Source organism: Grus americana, chromosome 17, assembly GCF_028858705.1.
Source record: "Grus americana isolate bGruAme1 chromosome 17, bGruAme1.mat, whole genome shotgun sequence".
Classification (NCBI taxonomy): domain Eukaryota; kingdom Metazoa; phylum Chordata; class Aves; order Gruiformes; family Gruidae; genus Grus; species Grus americana.
This window is the reverse complement of record NC_072868.1, coordinates 2355645-2373541: the sequence shown is the minus strand read 5'-3', so window position 1 is coordinate 2373541 and position 17897 is coordinate 2355645. Positions and strand designations below refer to the sequence as shown.

Below are 17897 nucleotides of genomic sequence, written 5' to 3'. Positions count from 1 at the left end.
CGGCTTGCCATCTGCTTTCAGGACACGCCAAATGGGATTCCTACAGGCATGTGGCACTGTACAACTACTCCTTGCACTACTGTGCCTCTGTGGGTGGGCTCCCAGCTTTCCACTGCGGCCAAGGGTATTTTGACTTTCTCTGTGACAGAGGATGAGGAGGTTTGCTAAATCCAGTATTAATGCATCGTCTCACAAAAAGGCTAGAGGCAGAGGGTCTTGCTCTTACACTTCTAGCAGGCTGTTAGCATTAGGCTGTGCACAAAGTGTTCTAGTTCTCCTGAAGCCACTATGTACTTCAATAGGTCCAACTTCTTTGGATTTTGCTGTGCATCCGGTAACAGATTCAAGCTTAATAGTTCTTCTTGTACCCCCCACTTACTGGTAGTTGGTAGCCAGGTGGCTGATGGGCCACCAGTACCCAGCAGCATCCTGGGCTCCTTATTGCCCTGTCACCTTGTAAATTCACTGTCCCTGCAGGGCACTCTAGTCCACAGGCACTGGTAAAGCAGATGATGGACAGCCCTACTCCAGAGCTGCTGTTCCCACATCTACACACATGGACACATTCCTGGGATCAGGCCATCTACTAACGGTGTTTTAAATGCAGCCTGGTCATAATTTGGAGCCTGTCCAGCTCTTATTTAAAAGACCACAAACAGAAGCTTTCAACTCCAAGTATACTTCTGTTCTTTGTTGGACTTATGCTCCTCTAGATTGTATTTTTTTTTTCCTCTTTCTTCTATTTTTGCTCTTGCTTTTGAAGCTCACGTAGCACACTGACCACTTGCTATTGCTGGAGCTTTATTTAGTTCAATTTTTACAACTGCTAGGTCAGAAGCAGTAGCATTGCCTTGGGTCACTCACAGTTAAGCTGCCTTCCTCACCGAGCAGAGGATACAATACATATCTTCTTGCTTAAAGGACTTAACGGCCGAGCCAAAGCTTTTAATTGCTTTGGGATCAGCTCAGCAGTAACTTGTCTCTTCTCTGAAAGTCAGAATATTTGGCATGTTGATATATTGGAAAATACCAGCTATAGGTGGTATTTTCACATTTCTGCTTGTTCTTCCCCATTCTGCTTTTACAGTAACCCAATAATAACCAGTGTTCCAGAATTTATTCATTCAAACGCTACTAGCTCCCCAAAGACGGGAGCGCAGCTCTTTAGGTTCCGGTTTTCTGTTTTTAAAATACTTACTAGTCACTCCTGCACCCTTTCATGCTCCCTGCTTTTCTTCTTTTAGTGTCCAGCATTGGACGTATCACTGCAGCAAAGGCCTGAGTACTGTATGGAAGGGAACGTCTATTCCACATTGTTCTACACCATCCAGCTGCTCACGCTCTCTGGTGTAGCATGATGCAGTGGGCTCAGAGACAGACTGTGAACAATCACTGCAATGGTTCACAAGCTGGATCTGAACCCACAGCATCTGTGGGGTCTGCTGCCAGATTTTTTTCCTGCACAACTGTTATATGGCCATTGGTTCCCTGATTCATATTTAAAAAATTGATTATTCCTGCTCCACATTAAGTACCCTCCATGCATCTTTCATCTCCGACAGGGAGCTGTTGACAGAGCTTCCATGTTTTTCCAGCAGTTTTACAGCTATCTTAGAAGCCTCATTCAGAACATGTTTCTCCATACTCACAAAAGTGCAATGTATCTGAAGTTTTACTAAGCCAAGAAATGTGATAGTGCTGCATATCAATAGCTGCAAGGGCTTTTTATCTTGCCAGCAGCTTGTTTGGTGACATTGTGGGGAAAACTGGTAGGAACATGACTCCCCTGTTTATCCTCTCCCCCATCCTTGACAGCTAGGGCTGGTTACTGGCTGGTCACACCCAGTCTTCTCCATCTCCTCAAATTTACATTGAGATGAAATACATCAAGCCCACCTGATGTGGAAATCTTGAGCTGGGTCAACTTTCCTCTGGCCTGTTCACTTGACATCCTAGTCCAAGATGTTTAACATCTTTATATTGTAAGCTGCCTAATTACAATTGGACATTTTCATAAGAACTGAAGCAATACAGTCGCTAACTCTTCAATTTAATATTTTTCTTTTAAGGCAGTGTGTTGGGTTTGTGTGGCAAGGTTTCGGTAGCGGGGGGGGGGGGAGGGGGCTGCAGGTGTGACGGCTTCTGTGAGAAGCTGCTAGAAGCTTCCCCTGTGTCTGACAGAGTCAATGCCAGCCGGCTCCAAGATGGACCCACCGCTGGCCAAGGCCAAGCCAATCAGCACCTCTGTGATAACTTATTTAAGAAGGAAAAAAAAAAAAAAAAAAACAAACAGTTAGGGAGAGCTTTTGCAGCCGGAGAGAGGAGTGAGAAGATGTAAGAAACTCTGCAGACACCCAGGTCAGTGCAGATGGAGGGGCAGGAGGAGCTCCAGGCACCAGAGCAGAGATCCCCCTGCAGCCTGTGGTGAAGGCCATGGTGAAGCAGGCTGTCCCCCTGCAGCCCATGGAGGAAGGATGAGGGGGTGTAGAGATTCCACCTGCAGCCCGTGGAGGACCCCACACCGGAGCAGGTGGAGGCACCTGAAGGAGGCTGCGGCCCGTGGGAAGCCCACGCTGGAGCAAGTTCCTGGCAGGAGCAGTTTGTGAAAGACTGCAGCCCGTGGGAGAGACTCACGTTGGAGCAGTTGGTGAAGGACTGTCTCCTGTGAGAGGGACTCCATGCTGGAGCAGGGGAACGATGAGGGGAGTCCTCCCCCTGAGGATGAAGAAGGGGCAGAAACACCGTGAGATGAACTGACCGTAACCCCCATTCCCCGTCCCCCTGTGCTGCTGAGGGGGGGAAGGTTGAAGCCGGGAGTGAAGTTGAGCCCGGGAAGATGGGAGGGGTGGGGGGAGGTGTTTTAAGATTTGGGTTTATTTCTCATTGCTCTACTCTGTTTTGCTTAGTAACAAATTAGATTAATTCCCTCTCTCAGTTCAGTCTGTTTTGCTCGTGACGATAATTAGTGAGTGATCTCTCCCTGTCCTTATCTCGACCCATAAGCTTTTCGTTGTACTTTTTCTCCCCTGTCTAGTGAAGGAGGGCAGTGATAGAGCGGCTCTGGTGGGCACCTGGCCCCCAGCCAGGATCAACCCACCACAGGCAGAGATCAGCATTTTCCTTGGACTTGGTCTTTATAGCAATGTTCTTGGAGATATTTTCTTGTTGTAGGTTTTATCCCTTATTAGCTATATCCCACTTTGGCCTTCCGAATTTTTCTGTGCACATTCATGCTATTCTTGCAGATTATCCTTTGTAAATTGTCCTAGTATCCACTTCTGAGGTAAAAGACTGCAAATCAGACAGACTCCTTACTACACTTGCCTTTCCTGGGCATTGAACTAGTTTTAGTTTCTGTCTTTAGTATTGCTTTATAAGAAGTGGTAAATTCATGTTGCATCCTCTTCCTTTTGCCTTCTCTGAGGCCCTAGCTCTCTGTTCCTTGAGTTAGCCACTGACTGACTTTAACCACCATACCCTGATATTGTTGAAGATCTAAAGCAGATCCTCATACAGGTTGCCTTTTCTGGCAGGAGTTCTGAAACCACAAGAGAAGACATGCTGGTCGTGCCATATTTGCACAGTAACGCAATCTCTGCGCTCAGTGCTGCAGGACTTCTCCAGAACCAGCACCCAACAATTAAATTCTGAATTTTCTTCTCTGCCACACATGCGTTCAGCCTTGCCCCACTAGCAAAATATACTACTGTCAACACTTCTTCCACTCTGCCTTATGACCCGAATCTCTCCCCTTTCTCTTTAATGCGGTATGTGTAACAACCAACAGGCCGTGTTGCTGGCGATTAATTTAACCAAGATGGGAGTTAAAAATACACTCCCACAGAAGCTAAGAAAGGCGAGCCAAGCTGTTCCACAATACACTGGGACTGAATGCATGGAGCAACCAAGAACCAGCAAGTACAGCATGAATTAGAACAAAAGTGGAGCCTAATTTCATACCAGTTCCAGCCCAGGGTGGGCTATATCCACTCAGACTGGGAAAACCAACATTTTCTTCTGTGGTGGAGACAAATCCCAAGCGGGGACACCTAAATCCACAACTGGTGAGTACAGCTGGTGCCAATAACCTCAAGATAGCAGGTCAACCTCTGGTATCCTTTTGTCCCCATCTGGCGCACAGCTGGAGATAGCTGTGTCTGCACTTACAGCTAGAGCTCTTGGGCCTCCCTAGTTCAAAGTCAGCCTTACAAAAACGTTTGCACCTTTTATTTGAAACAGCTTCGTTCTAAGAACAGCAAAGCAGGGCAGACAATATTAGCACTAACAGACCTGCATGGATCTAAGATAATCAGTAGGAATAGTCATCTGCACATATATTGAGTGGCTTCACACTGTGCTGTTCTAAAAGAATAGCTACACTGAGAGTTTGTTGGGGTTTGGTTTTGGTTTAAGTCATCAAAAAAGGAGACAAAGAAGGCAAGAATTCACTGTACTTCAGCCTATCTGGCAGTCAACTAGCCTAGACCCAACAGCAGTATTCCACCTTAGATGTTCCCACCACCCCAAGGCCAGGCTCCCTGTGCAGTCAGCTGAGAGCAGCTTCTCCAGGGAGAGATTCAGAGCACACACTTAGGAGCCTTGTTACTGACAAATGGAGGTTCTGGTTGTTGCGCAGAGAGGCATGGTTTGAACACATCTTCTGTTACCTCCCTTCCAACAGTACCTTCTAGTTTTCTGGTTCTCATCTCTTTAACTGTAAAAACCTAGTATCAGTCTTGTTCACTGCAAGGATACTTGCCCAACCATTATACCCTTGATCCCAGAAGGCAATATGGGATCAAGAACATTTAAATTCTCCTGAATAGTAGCACTGGGGAAAGCCAGGATTAGATGCAAGAACTGCAGACAATCCCCTTACAGATAGAAGATGAAAATGTATTGGTACTTTGGAGATCAGTGAGTAAGCAGCTACATAGAGACTCATTACATTGGAGGAACTTTAGTAAAGCACAGCAACTGCAGACCTCTGAGGACTTAAAATTACAGCTCACTGTAGAGGTGTGGGAAGAGCAAATGCAGAGGTTGGGGGGAAGATACACATACCGAGTCCTCCAGACATAGCACTGCTGCAGAACGGAGCAGGTCTAGGTGCAGCCTGTCCAGTTTCCAGGAGCAGCCAGCTCCATGTGTAGCTGCTCTTATACTGTTCAGGACAATCCAGGCTTCTGCAGCCTCTAGAAGTCTAAGCCATGCAAAGAAAAGTGTTCCCTTTATTAAACCCAATACAACTTTTGTATCTGATGCAACTCTAGAGAGCATTTACAACCACCTAATTAAGTTACCTTACTGCCTGAACTGGAGACCCTGGGACACTGCTTATTCATTCCTGGTTAGGTGCTAGAGCCTTTGTATGGTTGCTGCTTCCCAGTCACCCATTCTGTAGGTACAGCCTGCATGCTTTCTTTTTAGATGTGCAGTTTTGCATTTGGTTTTTATAAGTCAGATTTATTAGCTGAAGGGGCACAGGTTACCAAGTAAGACTGATTTGTGACACACTTCTGTTTCCTTCAGCTTTCATCTTTGCAGGAGGGCTGGGTGAGCTGCATGGAGCTTGTGAGCAGAGCCAAACCAAGTGCCTGGGAAAATGTCAGCATAACCCAAGGGACGCTTCAGATCATTCACCACTAAAGAATACCCAGTTTGAGAAGAAAATAAAACACTCTGCCAAGAAGCCCCAGGCTGCCATGCTGGACTTTACTGTTGGATCTAAGCACTCCTTCACCACATCCGTTCAAGTTGCCACTTGCACTCCTGCCAGTCCACAGTAGGAACACATTCCCCAAATATTCAATAGTCTCTGGAGAAAGCTATACAAGGATGGGTGAAACACTCTGGTTCTCTCTGAACTTCATTTCTCCTCTACTGCCACACAGCCCCGTGTACTTGAGCCTGGCTCATCTGTTTTGTAGTCTTGATGCAAAGTTTTGACCCAAGTGCAGCATTGCTGTTCCAGCACTCAGGTCAAAAAGCCATCCTTGTCAGGATGGTTTATCTCTACTCTTGCTTCAGTTCACATGGCTAATGGTCTTGGTCCAAGAGCTGATTTTCCAGAGTGGGCGGCTCCATTCCTGTTCTGTAAATTAGTCAAGCCAGGCTGTGTGATAAAGGACTATATCTAGCCAGTGAGGAAGAAATCTTTTGGAGACAGTACATGGAACTGAGCTGTGAATCTATTTTGTGTTTGGCTTTAGTAAAAGAGTGGGTTCATCTAGAGTCTATTTCTGCCAGAAGAAAAAGGCATAATCTTGCCTTTTCTGAGTAGAGATTAGGGAATTTGCCAGGCCACATTCCTGGTTGCACGTAAAATCATCAAATGGATTGGGTTGGAAGGCACCTCAAAGCCCATCTAGTTCCACCCCCCCCTGCTGCAGGCCCCAGGTTGCCCAAAGCCCCATCCAACCTGGCCTTGAACACTGCCAGGGATGGGGCCTCCACAGCCTCTCTGGGCAACCTGTGCCAGGGCCTCACCACTCAAAGAGTACAGAATTTCTAACATCTAATCTAAATCAACCCTCCTTCAGCTAAAACCCATTACCCCTTGTCCTGTCACTACACATGTAGTTCAGAGCTGTCCAGATACAGCCACACAACAAGAACACAAGGGGCTGTAGCTCACCGATCAGATATGGTACCAAAAGTCTTACGGCATTATGACCCTAGAAACAGACATATGTAAAAAGAGAGCTTGCTATCCAGCTGGAGCCCAAGCAGCTGTGTCTAGCTGAAAGTTACTGAGTATCATGGCTAGAGCAGGCAGAGCCACAGAGAAGGGCTGTGTCTGAAGACCAGCCAGTTCTGATCTCATCCTCACACTGTTTGTGGAGTCTTGAACCCTTGGAGAACACATTGCTTCTCTATGGGCAAGAGAGCTTCTCTTTTGCTGCTTGGAAGAACAAGTTTTGAATTATGCAAGGCATTTGGTTTTTTTAAAGATTACCATCCTTTTATGCTACAGCAAAAGGCACAAGTACGAAGTCAGGGTGAGAATGAAATCCTAGCCCTACTAAAGTGAGACTTGCCATCTTTTCCAGAGGATGCTTTCTGTACAATTTATCCCATTTTCTGTTTGTTTGCCTAATATGGACACAGCTTCAGTTATGAAGCACTCTGGAAACCTGTGCACCTTGCCAGTGTATCCACTACTGCATGTGCAGTTCAATACTTTGGCATTTTGCTCCAGTTATAAAAATATTTGATATAAAATATCACTCCCCAGTCCCCAGTGGGATGGGGGAGAAAATTGGGGGAAAAAAAGGTAACGCTCATGGGTTGAGATAGAGACAGTTTAATAGGACAAAAAAAGACAATAATAACAACAGAATACACAAAACAAGTGATGCACAGCACAATTGCTCACCCCCGTTGGTTGATACCCAGCTAGTTCCTAAGCCATGGTGACACTCCCAGCCAGCCTACCCCCCGTTATATACTGAGCATGATGTCATATGGTATGGAATATCCCTTTGGTCACTGGGGTCAGCTCTCCTGGCCATGTCCCCTCCCAGCTCCTTGTGCACCCCCGGTCTCCTCGCCAGCGGGGTGGGGTGAGAAGCTGAAAAGTCCTTGACTTGGTGTAAACATTGCCGAGCAACAATCAAAACATCAGTGCGTTATCAACATTATTCAACATATCCAAAACAGAGCACTATACCAGCTATGAGGAAGAAAATTAACTCTATCCCAGCTGAAACCAGGACAAAAAGGACAGCAGAAAAATGCCTGGGCTTGTAGTCAAATACTAACAACCAAAAGCTGAAACCTCTCAGAACTTCTACATAGCATACTGAATATTTATGGAATAAATTTATTGGGCAGCATTCAGCATGTTAAGCAGCTTTATTCCTTCCGTCCGGAAAAAGCTGAATTTTACTCTGTGGAGAGGTTCTGCCTCAAGACATACAGTTGCCGTTATGTAGGCCTGGTCAAAAGTTCTGGCCTACAAATCACATAAGAACATTTACTACAGAGAAAAGGATGAGAGTTTATCATTATCTCATATGAAAGTGTAAAAACAGATTCCCATCTTAGATTATACTTGTAATTTTTGCTATTGAGAATTCAATAAAATTCCATTAGGTAACACTTTCTGATCAGCACATTCTCCTCCATCAGTGCTCTGATTCAGAAAAAACAATCAGCAGGAATGGACACTAAATAGGAATCAAACTAAAGTTTTCTTTTATTAAATGCTTTTATATTTCTTTCACCATTCTTCCTCAGTATTAAGAGGTTTAGCTCATCATTCTGCAGCAGCTGGAAGTCAAAATAGGAATTTTTCAGTAGTCATTCTCTTCTCAGTAATTTTAGACTGCACTTTGGGCATGAAATCTTAAAAAGTCTGAAGTCTTTTGAAGTTATCTTAACACATGTGTTCTAGACAGAGTTACATTCCTTTATTAACAAATTCGTCCTTTCCTCCCCTGCAGAGTTCCAGTAACGAGTGATTGTCACAAACATCCGTCTTGACACAAGAGGGATAAACTGATAACGAGGGAACGTCGCAGACATCAGTCTCTACCAAGGACAAAACCTGGGGAGGCAGGATGTCGTCTTGTGAACCCACTCCCCTATTCCCAAAACAGGCAGACAAGGACCATCTGTCTCCTGTGCGTGCGTGCCTGTGAAAGGTCATCACTCGGTCAACCCCAAAGTGGAGGGGACAATGAGACCCCCAAGACCCCCACAACCCATCAACTCATTTCTGGAACATTCCTGAGCACATACTGCACCTGCTCAGTGATGACAAACCCCCACCTATGGGACAGGCACATTGGCTTATAAAAAGGGGAGACAAAAGTTTGAGAGGACTACCACTACAAGCAGAGAACATCGCTGGATCCCAAGGGTGGTGATACCTTTTTTCCCCCCCCACCCCCCACCCCGTCTTTTCCTCTCCACCACTCTCTGTCTCTAACTTCATTTTCAGCACATTAGGATAATACCATTACAAGCTTTGCCAAGCCTCTATCTTTTGCAGTTCTGCTGAGTTTTAAGTAAATTTGTGATTTGTTTGAACCTCTAGAGTAATCATCGTTACTCCTGATTACAACGCAGAGAATTAAAAAGTTAACCTCACCCACCAAGTGGGATGGGACACACACACCACACACACCCCCATTTTTTTTTTTTTTTATAGTTGCGGATGTTGTTTTCTTTATGATCTGGTCTCAGTAAATCCCTTGACAAGTCCTTTTGTAGCAACCTCCAAGGGGCATTTTGACTTTGCTGGACCCTGTTCCAACACCAATCTTCTGCAGAGCAGAGGGCACTGCAGCCCCACCCTTGCAATGGTACAGACCATAGAGAAGTGTGCTTCAGGCAGAGCAGGGATGTCCTTCTGAGCTCGCAACGAACTTGTGTATCAGGCACTGCACAGCAAACTACTGCAGATTGCCCATACCTTAAGCCCTTACTCCTCATTCCTGCATCAGTTACAAGCATTCAAAGGCAACTGTAGGTCATTCAAGTCTTCTTCCTTAACTGAATTTCTAAATTCCTCCTATGTACCCCCCAGCATAAGCAAAACAAAATAGGGCAAGATGAATTTTGTAAAGGAACCAGCACTACTGCTTTGACAGGCTCATAATCTCCAAAATGCAAAAGATAAAATAACAATCTGGAAGAGTCTCTTGTTTTCACAAGATTTCCTAGTAAAGGAGACTTAGAGTCTTTCAGATGAGTCCTCTAAATCTGCTGCTTCTTTTTAACTACACCACTGAAAGTCCAAAGATGAGAACCGACAATTCTGGGATTTGCATTGCACATAAAGGAATTGTTTGTGTACAGTCAAGGTTATATTTTAAATGACATTTGCAATGAGTTAAGTGGAGATAGATTCTCACTGGCTTTCTCCCAGAAAACCTCTATTGCTTTTGAGATTTGCCAAACTGAGGAAAATAATAAGCCTAACAAAGAGACTTTGCATTGTCCTCCCTTACATTGTGGTAGGAATGCAAGGCTTCATGAGGACATCAATTCTAATCCGGTTTTGAGTTACTGGCATGCAGGATAGAAAATATTAGTGACTTCCAAATGTTGCATGCTCTTTGAGGGGCACTGCAGCAGGGGTGAATGTCAGAGAGACTTTGAGGCTGCTAAGTCACATTCATAGCATCAGGAAGCCTCAATTGTTTCAGTTATAACTTTCCCACAGCATGCTATTCTATGCTCTAAGTACTGCTTTCCTGGTCACTAAAAATGGATCTGAGGCATCTGCTGCTTCTCTCACAAGCAGACAGGCAATGCACTGAATGCTATCCTAATTTGATTAAATATTACATCCATTTCCTCCAAACTTGTTTTGAGTTGTAGAACACATCAAAATTTAAATTATATTCTAGCTGAAAATATATAGAATGTGCTATAAAATATCCATTTTAAAAAGCTGAGAAGAAGAATGTGTTCATTCCAATTACATGGCAAACAACTCCTAAATATCATAGCAAAAGAATGTTGTAGGACTATGAATGTAACTGGGTAGAACTGAGCATAGTCAATCATTTCACTGTCAAAAGAGTTATTTAATGAAAAGATTTCATTTTTCTAAGATTTAGACTGAATTTTATCCTACTGGTCTTTAATTATCACAACTGCTTCCCTTCATAATTTCTAAGTTGGGCCAATTGACCATTATCTGCCTGGAGAACTTATTGCCTCCTTACTTAGGATGCTTTCTGCACCTGGGTTGCAATTCTAGTCTATAGTCTGGGTTTGAGTATTTCGTCTATTGCCATTTAGTTTTGCTTTCTTCTTGTGGGGTTTTTTTAAACCTTTTCCATACTTTAATTCCTTTATCATACCTACCTTTGCTTATCAACAACACTGAAAACTCAAAGTATCCAGTTCTCAGGCCATATCCAAGATACCTTCCATCTTTCTTTAATATTATTGCTTTCTTTCCTTCACCTCTTTCACTTTACATAATCAAGTATATCTTTCATCATTTGGAAAAATATTCTTTACAAGTTTTACTTCATCAATTTTAGGCAAATGCTGCCACTATGCACTGCATACAGACACATAGAGCTTGAGGCGTGATGTCTGTTCATCCCAGGCCTCCTCTTCTTCCTCCCTATGGAGGTGGTGTGTGTGCGTGCGACTCTGCCAGCACTCCTCATCTACATCAGGCAGGCAATCAGATTGCTTGAAACCACTGTGGGAGATGGTTTGCACTAAGTCAGCCAACTTGTTTGTGATTGAGCGTTACTTCCTGCAAGCTTGGCTCTGGGAACAGGCATTCATCTGGCAAAAGATCAGCAACAGGGAGCTCAAAGACCACAGTACCTTAAATTGCTGCAGCTACTTCTGCAGCAACAGCCTGACCAACTGCTGCTTCTGAACTCTGCTATCAGATTTAGGAGACATTCAGTTTGAATCCTTGCTCCACTTTCAGTAGAAGCATGAACTGAAGATGAACCAAGCATGCTTTAGAATGAACTTCAAAACAACCGAAATGCAAAACATCTGAGCTGCCTTCTGCTAGGGCTGCCATCCTGCAATTTAGTTCCACGTCACAGCAACCCTCTCACAAGGCTAGAGCAAGTGACTCTTCAGAAAACATCTATTTTATCCTTGCTTTTCTTTTTGCCATCCCAATACAGCTGTTACAGGTTCATGCTCCATTCAACACAAGCCAGAAGACAACTTGTAATACCATGGGAGCCAGCGATGATTAATTGGAACTGTGAAATAAGGATTTTGGCACAGGACACATCAGGAAGCAGCAAGAACAGGGCTTCCCCCGGAGGGGGACAAGCCAGAAACCAAGGGTGACACCAGCACAAGCCATGCCCTCACCAGCAAGGCACAGTCCCACAGGGTCTAAACAGGGTAGCCAGAGCTGGGCACTGCTAACAGGATCCATCAACAGTCCAGGACAAGGAGAGCCCTGCACCAGGTCCAGGGTCCATTCAGGGAGTTCAGCAAGGAGCAAGAGGAAACAGGACTATAATGTACCTAAAACCCATCCAGGAGATGGGACCTACCTCCAAGGGGGTCCATCCACAAGACCAGCTGCCTACAGCATACATCCAAGGTCAATCCAGGAGGTCAGTACTCCTACAGCATAGCTCAAGGAAGGACTGAACCACCAGGCTTGAGCCTAAATGGAGCACCAGAACCCATGGGCAGGACATGTGGGTTGGAACCCCAGGTGAGCCTGGTCAGGGCCCTTAAGCACTCAGGGCCCTAACATGACACAGCTATGCTCAAGGTGTGGAGGGGACAGACACTTTTCACTGCTGCAAGCTTTTCCTTCAGCATAGGCATGTGCTCAAGCATCCTCTGCACTAACTGTGGTTAGCAAAGACTGTGGGTTCAGTGTGGCTCCAGAGCTATTAATATAGTAATGAGAAAGGATTGCTATGTCCTGGTCAAATTCCCATAATTAGGGCTAGATCTGCAGACTTCCTCTATCCCATTTGTTCATACCATATACAACAAGAATATACAGCTGCTGTGATACAACAGCCAAGGATTCACCACCTCCAGCTGGGAGACCAGTGATGAGACCGGCTATAATCCAGTTCCCAGGCAGACTCTGCAAGCATAGCCAGGACTAGTGTTTTTGGGAGGTTGTTTGCTTTCTTGGGGAAACAAGGAAGAAGGTGGCACAGATTTGTCCACAGAAAATTTTGATGATTTTTTTATTTAAAAATAGGGAAAAGCAGGGGAGTGAGAGAAGTGCAAAAAAAAAAGTCCTGACAATAGCACTCCAGGAGAAAATGTCGAGACCTAGTGGTGTGCAGTGAGGAAGGGGTGGGAGGCACATGAAGAAAGATTTAAATGCTACTTAGGGTGAAATTCAAAGCGTGGGCATGGCCTCGAAGAGCTGCGCTCTCCAGCAAACCTATGTTACAGGGTGCCTGTACCTGCTGAGCTCCCACTGAAAACAGTTGCTGTCCTATGCACAATCCTTGCTTTGGTTCCAAGTGCTCTGCTTAGCTCGTATTTAACTCACTCTTTAGCATTTCAGAGCTAAAATTTATGTTCTTCCTTTTAATAAACTCCCTAGCATAGGAGCAGGTAACTTCTTAGGTGAAGGTGCTGGTGGTGCTACCAGTACAACCCACAGCTCCTCCAGTTACAACCTTCCCATGATAGTTCTTTATCCTGAGCATCTTGCAGCCAAGACTAGAACAACTCCACTCCTTGCCATTGACATCCATGGAAGAGGTTGTTCATCTTATGCCAAAATGAGTTCCTTGCAAACGTACAAATGATCTGAGAACAAGCACTGCATAAACTAGCGTTGTGACCTTAGCAAAATGAGTTACATGAGAAAAGTAAAATCCTTAGTGTACGTAACAAAACTGGAGGATGGGTGGCTTTTTTCAGAGTATCAGATCCCATACATCAATAAGCGAATATAAATCAGTAATTCCTAAATAAATCCCAAGAGGTAATGTTTTGTGTGCTTTTGTATAAAATGGGATCCATTTTGCTAGGAAGCAATGATGAAGGAGGGAGGAAAAGCTAGATAACTACATCCTTATGGTTTTAAGCAAGCTAATTCTTCTCTTTCTGTATGCCAGATAATAAAGCCAGCTATTTCCACTGTTCCTAGAAAACCTCCCAAGGTGGCATTTAACAATTCCATTTCCACATGCCTTATCAATGACATGCTTCCTGTGTTATTTTTGTAATTAAGCTATGATGTGTTTCCCAGAACTGGTGGAACTGTTACTTACCCCATAATACAACCTCACAAAAGATGAGAGAAAATAGAGATTGTTTTGTACAATATTCTGAATTTGCAGATTAAGTTCGCTGATTAATGGAAGTATAACACAAGAAATATTTGAGAAAGAAAAAGGTAATTCCTTTAAAAAGAGTGATTTCTGAAAACAGCTGCTTTCCAGAAATACAGGAGAAGTTGTGTCAGCCACTGGACAAAATTGCTTACAAATGAAAATGAAAGGACATTTATAGCTTGGTTGTCCAAGGCAAGTCAGGGAGGCAATCTGATTGCACTATTGATTGCAAAATGTGCTGAGTGCAAGTGCAGAAGCTCCAGATATCTTCCTGAAGAAAACAAAGAAGAAAGTGGCATACCTATCCATTTTAGACTTCTGGCAAGGAAAAACACCCACTTGAACAAACACAAACAAAATCTCTATGATAAGGTAACTAAGGAATGGCTAAGGAATAAAATATGAATAAAATGAGAATTAAAATGAAAGGCTAGAACTGGCACATGTATCTGAATTGATATGAAATTAGCTCTTTTGCATTGCAAACTTGTAGAGGAAATTTATATGTGGCCTAGGCTCAAAAGGTGAATTATCTTTTAAAATGCTTGAAACAGACGTGGTATGGATCTGAAATAAGCTGCTGGCAAGTACTTCTGAGGATCTCATGGATATATTGTCAGCTTATATATTTTACAGATTTCCAGGTCTGTAACATTTCAGCAGATGTTAGCAGCTATGGCCTCACAGAGGATATTATACTCACAAGGAGAAGTCTGGAGCCTATGATGTATTTTTCTCAATGGTATTTGTGTTCTGTCACTGTGCTCTCATGCAGAAAATGTTTGAACCTCTTCCATTGTATAAAAATACTTTAATATTGATTGAACAGAGAGCAGAAACCATGATTTCCATTATCGTTCGCATTGCTTCAAAAGGGAAGAAACCTCTGACCTGGGAGGTGTACATTATCAGTGCAGCGCACAGCAGCAATGATCCTATCTAGCTCAAGAACATACAAGAAATGAGAATGGATCTTCTTCTACAGAGAGAAAAATCCTAAGAGCGACAGCTGTTGCTCATCTTCTGTGAGCAAGAGACCTCTCATTCCCTGCTGTTTTTCCTAGAGCTATCAAGATGATCACAGGGATGTCCTGTTCAGGTGTCTTCTTCATGCAGACTCACTTTCTATATGCTTCCTCCAACTGCTACATTTTGTTTGTACTCTAAAATATTTTACCAATAGTAATATACAGTCTTTTTTCTAACTATTCTCTGAAGGAGGCTTCCTCAAGAGGAAGACAAGCCAGTATATAAGAAAACAGCACAGGGCTGTCACCAGGCCTTAAGTGTGACTCTCTCAGCTGTTGAACTCCTGAATGGTCCCTGGAGTAATTTTGGCACACGCTAATAAGTGCTGCCAAACAAGTCCAGATCATGGTTTGGCAGTCAAAATATCCTAGGGACATTTCCTAATTGCTGGTGTGGGTGAAGATGTGCAGGTTAAGCCCTCTTCTTTGGCCACAGTTCTCCTGGAGTCTCCCAGCAGAATTTGAGCCCATCCTGCTCCCATGATCTCAGAACTCCACTCAGACACTGCTGGACACAACTTGAGCATCAGGCAGTAAAAATTGCACTCAAGAGGCTACCTCATTCTACCCAGTCTTTCCAAGGGTAGGTGAGACATGTTGGGGAACTACCAGGAGAGAGTCCTGTTGTGTAGGAACAGAGCCAACAAAGACCTGTGGTGACAGCACTTGAGAGGATCAAGCTGTTACAAGTGTAGACTTGAGACCACAACTGTAACTCTGATGTAGCTTGGCATGTGTGCCCCTACAACATCCTGCTATAAATAAAGGGGGCAACCTTGCCTGTTGCACCATCTGTGGTCCCAAACCGCAGTGCCAGCATAGCTCCAGAGCTGTGCCCATGGGTCCATCATGATGCTAAAGTCTCTCTGACACAACCAAAACATGAAAAGTGGGAGCAACGGGGCCATTAGGAGCTTGAACATACTAAAACATATTGCAGCAGCTCTGGGCAATATGTCGTCTCACCACATGCTCAACAGAGATTGCCGAACTGACTGCAAGAGTTGCAAGGCCTAAGGGAGGCCTTGTTACATGTGTGAACATGATGATTTGTGATGTATGGGACTGACAGAAGGACAGCATGGCAAGTATGACCTGTCAGATCAGCAGGTGAGTGAGAAGCAAAGGATCCTGGCAGGTCTTCCATACCTGAGTCTCCACTTTTAACTTGCAATCAGAGGGCAGCCATCCTGTTTTGGAGGACCTGGAATTCATCAGAATGGGCATGGGCAACTCTGGCCTTCAGTAGCAGGGATCAAAGCTGGGCACATTTAATTTACCTGCAGACTTGCAGCCCCTATCCATCATTTTGAGACCTTCACTCTTGACTGCCCATATATAAATCCCATTAGCCAGTAGATAACAAAGCCACTCTGAAGCTTAGCTGGTTTGATCCTTGACAAACTTCTGTCACAAACCACGTACAGACAGCTGATCCTGCATAGGGAAGTGAAACAGGCTGGAGGACTCCCTGTGAGCTCTCCCAAACCCATGTCCTCTGGCAGAGCAGAGCCACCATGTTACAGCAAGTGCACTGAGAGGCCAAGACAGGAAGAGGAACTTGCAGATTTGGGAAAAAGGGATGCGGAGAACAGAGGGATGGATATTTAGAAGGTAGTGGAAAGAAGCATGTGGAATGGATGGGTCCTTTGTTGGGATGGTAGGGTAGCATCTTGCTAAGCAAATGTCCCACATATTCTTGGCAAAGTAATTTGAAAGGAGGCCCTTGTTTAAATTTTCTGTCTTCCAAATTCTCCTTTGACTATAACAATGTATCTTGTGTTCCAGTCCATCATCACCAAAGGTATGATTCAAATCTTTCAGTGTTCAATTTGTTTTATTCACCTAATGTAACAAGAAAGATAAGGAATATTTCCACATGATAGTGACTTCTGAATCTCCTTTTGTTTTGTCTTGTTCAGATTCCTGCATTGATAAGGCAGTGTCTGCATCAACTATCTTCACTACAATGATATGGTCTATACTGATTCCTATAAACATCAGAAGAAAAGATATCATCTGGTTGGGACCATTTATTTGAAAGCAGAGGCTGCTACAGTCATTATTACCTCCAGAGCTATAGAAACAATGAAACGTAAATCATAGAATCGCAGAATCATTTACGTTGGAAAAGACTTTTAAGATCAAGTCCAACCATTAACCTAGCAGTGCCAACTCCAACCACTAAACCATGTCCCCAAGCACCACATCCACGCATACCTCCAGGGATGGTGACTCCACCACTTCCATGGACAGCCTGTTCCAGTGCTTGACAACCCTTTCAGTGAAGAAATTTTTTCCTAATATCCAAGCTAAACCTCCCCTGGCACAGCTTGAGGCCATTTCCTCTCATCCTATCGCTTGTTATTTGGGAGAAGAGACCAGCACCCATCTGGCTACAATCTCCTTTCAGGTAGTTGCAGAGAGCGATCAGGTCTCCCCTCAGCCTCCTCTTCTCCAGGCTAAACAACCCCAGTCCCCTCAGCCGTTCCTCACCAGACTTGTGCTCCAGACCCTTCACCACTTCATTGCCCTTCTCTGGATAAGCTCCAGCACCTCAATGTCCTTCTTGGAGTGAGGGACCCAAAACTGAACCCAGCACTTGAGGTGCGGCCTCACCAGTGCCGAGTACAGGGGGACGGTCCCTGCCCTGGTCCTGCTGGCCACATGATGTCTGATACAAGCCAGGATGCTGTTGGCCTTCTTGGCCACCTGGGCACACTGCCGGTTCATATTCAGCCGGTTGTCGACCACCCCCCCAAATGAAGTATTATAAATGTATTATATCAAAATACTGCACTTATGTATTTGCCAGTCATGTGACGTTATGCTGGCCAATGCCCCCAGCCTCATCATGTTTATATCCACTGAAGGATAGGTAGGGTAGCTTGCTGCAGTGCCCGAGTAGCAGTGCCATGGATTGCATCTCCTTATAATCCAGCCCTCAATGCTTTGTGGTGCTCCCAGAAAAGTCAGAGTAACGGCTACATTCCCACCCCAAAGACATCTGGCATTCACATTCTCACATTAATTGATATGCAGGTAGTTAAGAGTATTTCAGGTCTCCGTGTACACAATTTAAGGGCACATTTAAGGC

General features: G+C 44.4%; 1 long non-coding RNA gene across 1 annotated transcript in view; it reads left to right on the top strand.

The window, feature by feature from the left end:
• The window catches only part of LOC129214025 (uncharacterized), a 38335-nt gene extending 29542 nt beyond the window's left edge, over nucleotides 1-8793 (top strand). The window contains exon 3 of the long non-coding RNA XR_008579605.1: nucleotides 8448-8793. This is a non-coding gene — a long non-coding RNA (uncharacterized LOC129214025). The remainder of the gene's footprint in view (nucleotides 1-8447) is intronic.
• Nucleotides 8794-17897: the final 9104 nt, after the last annotated feature.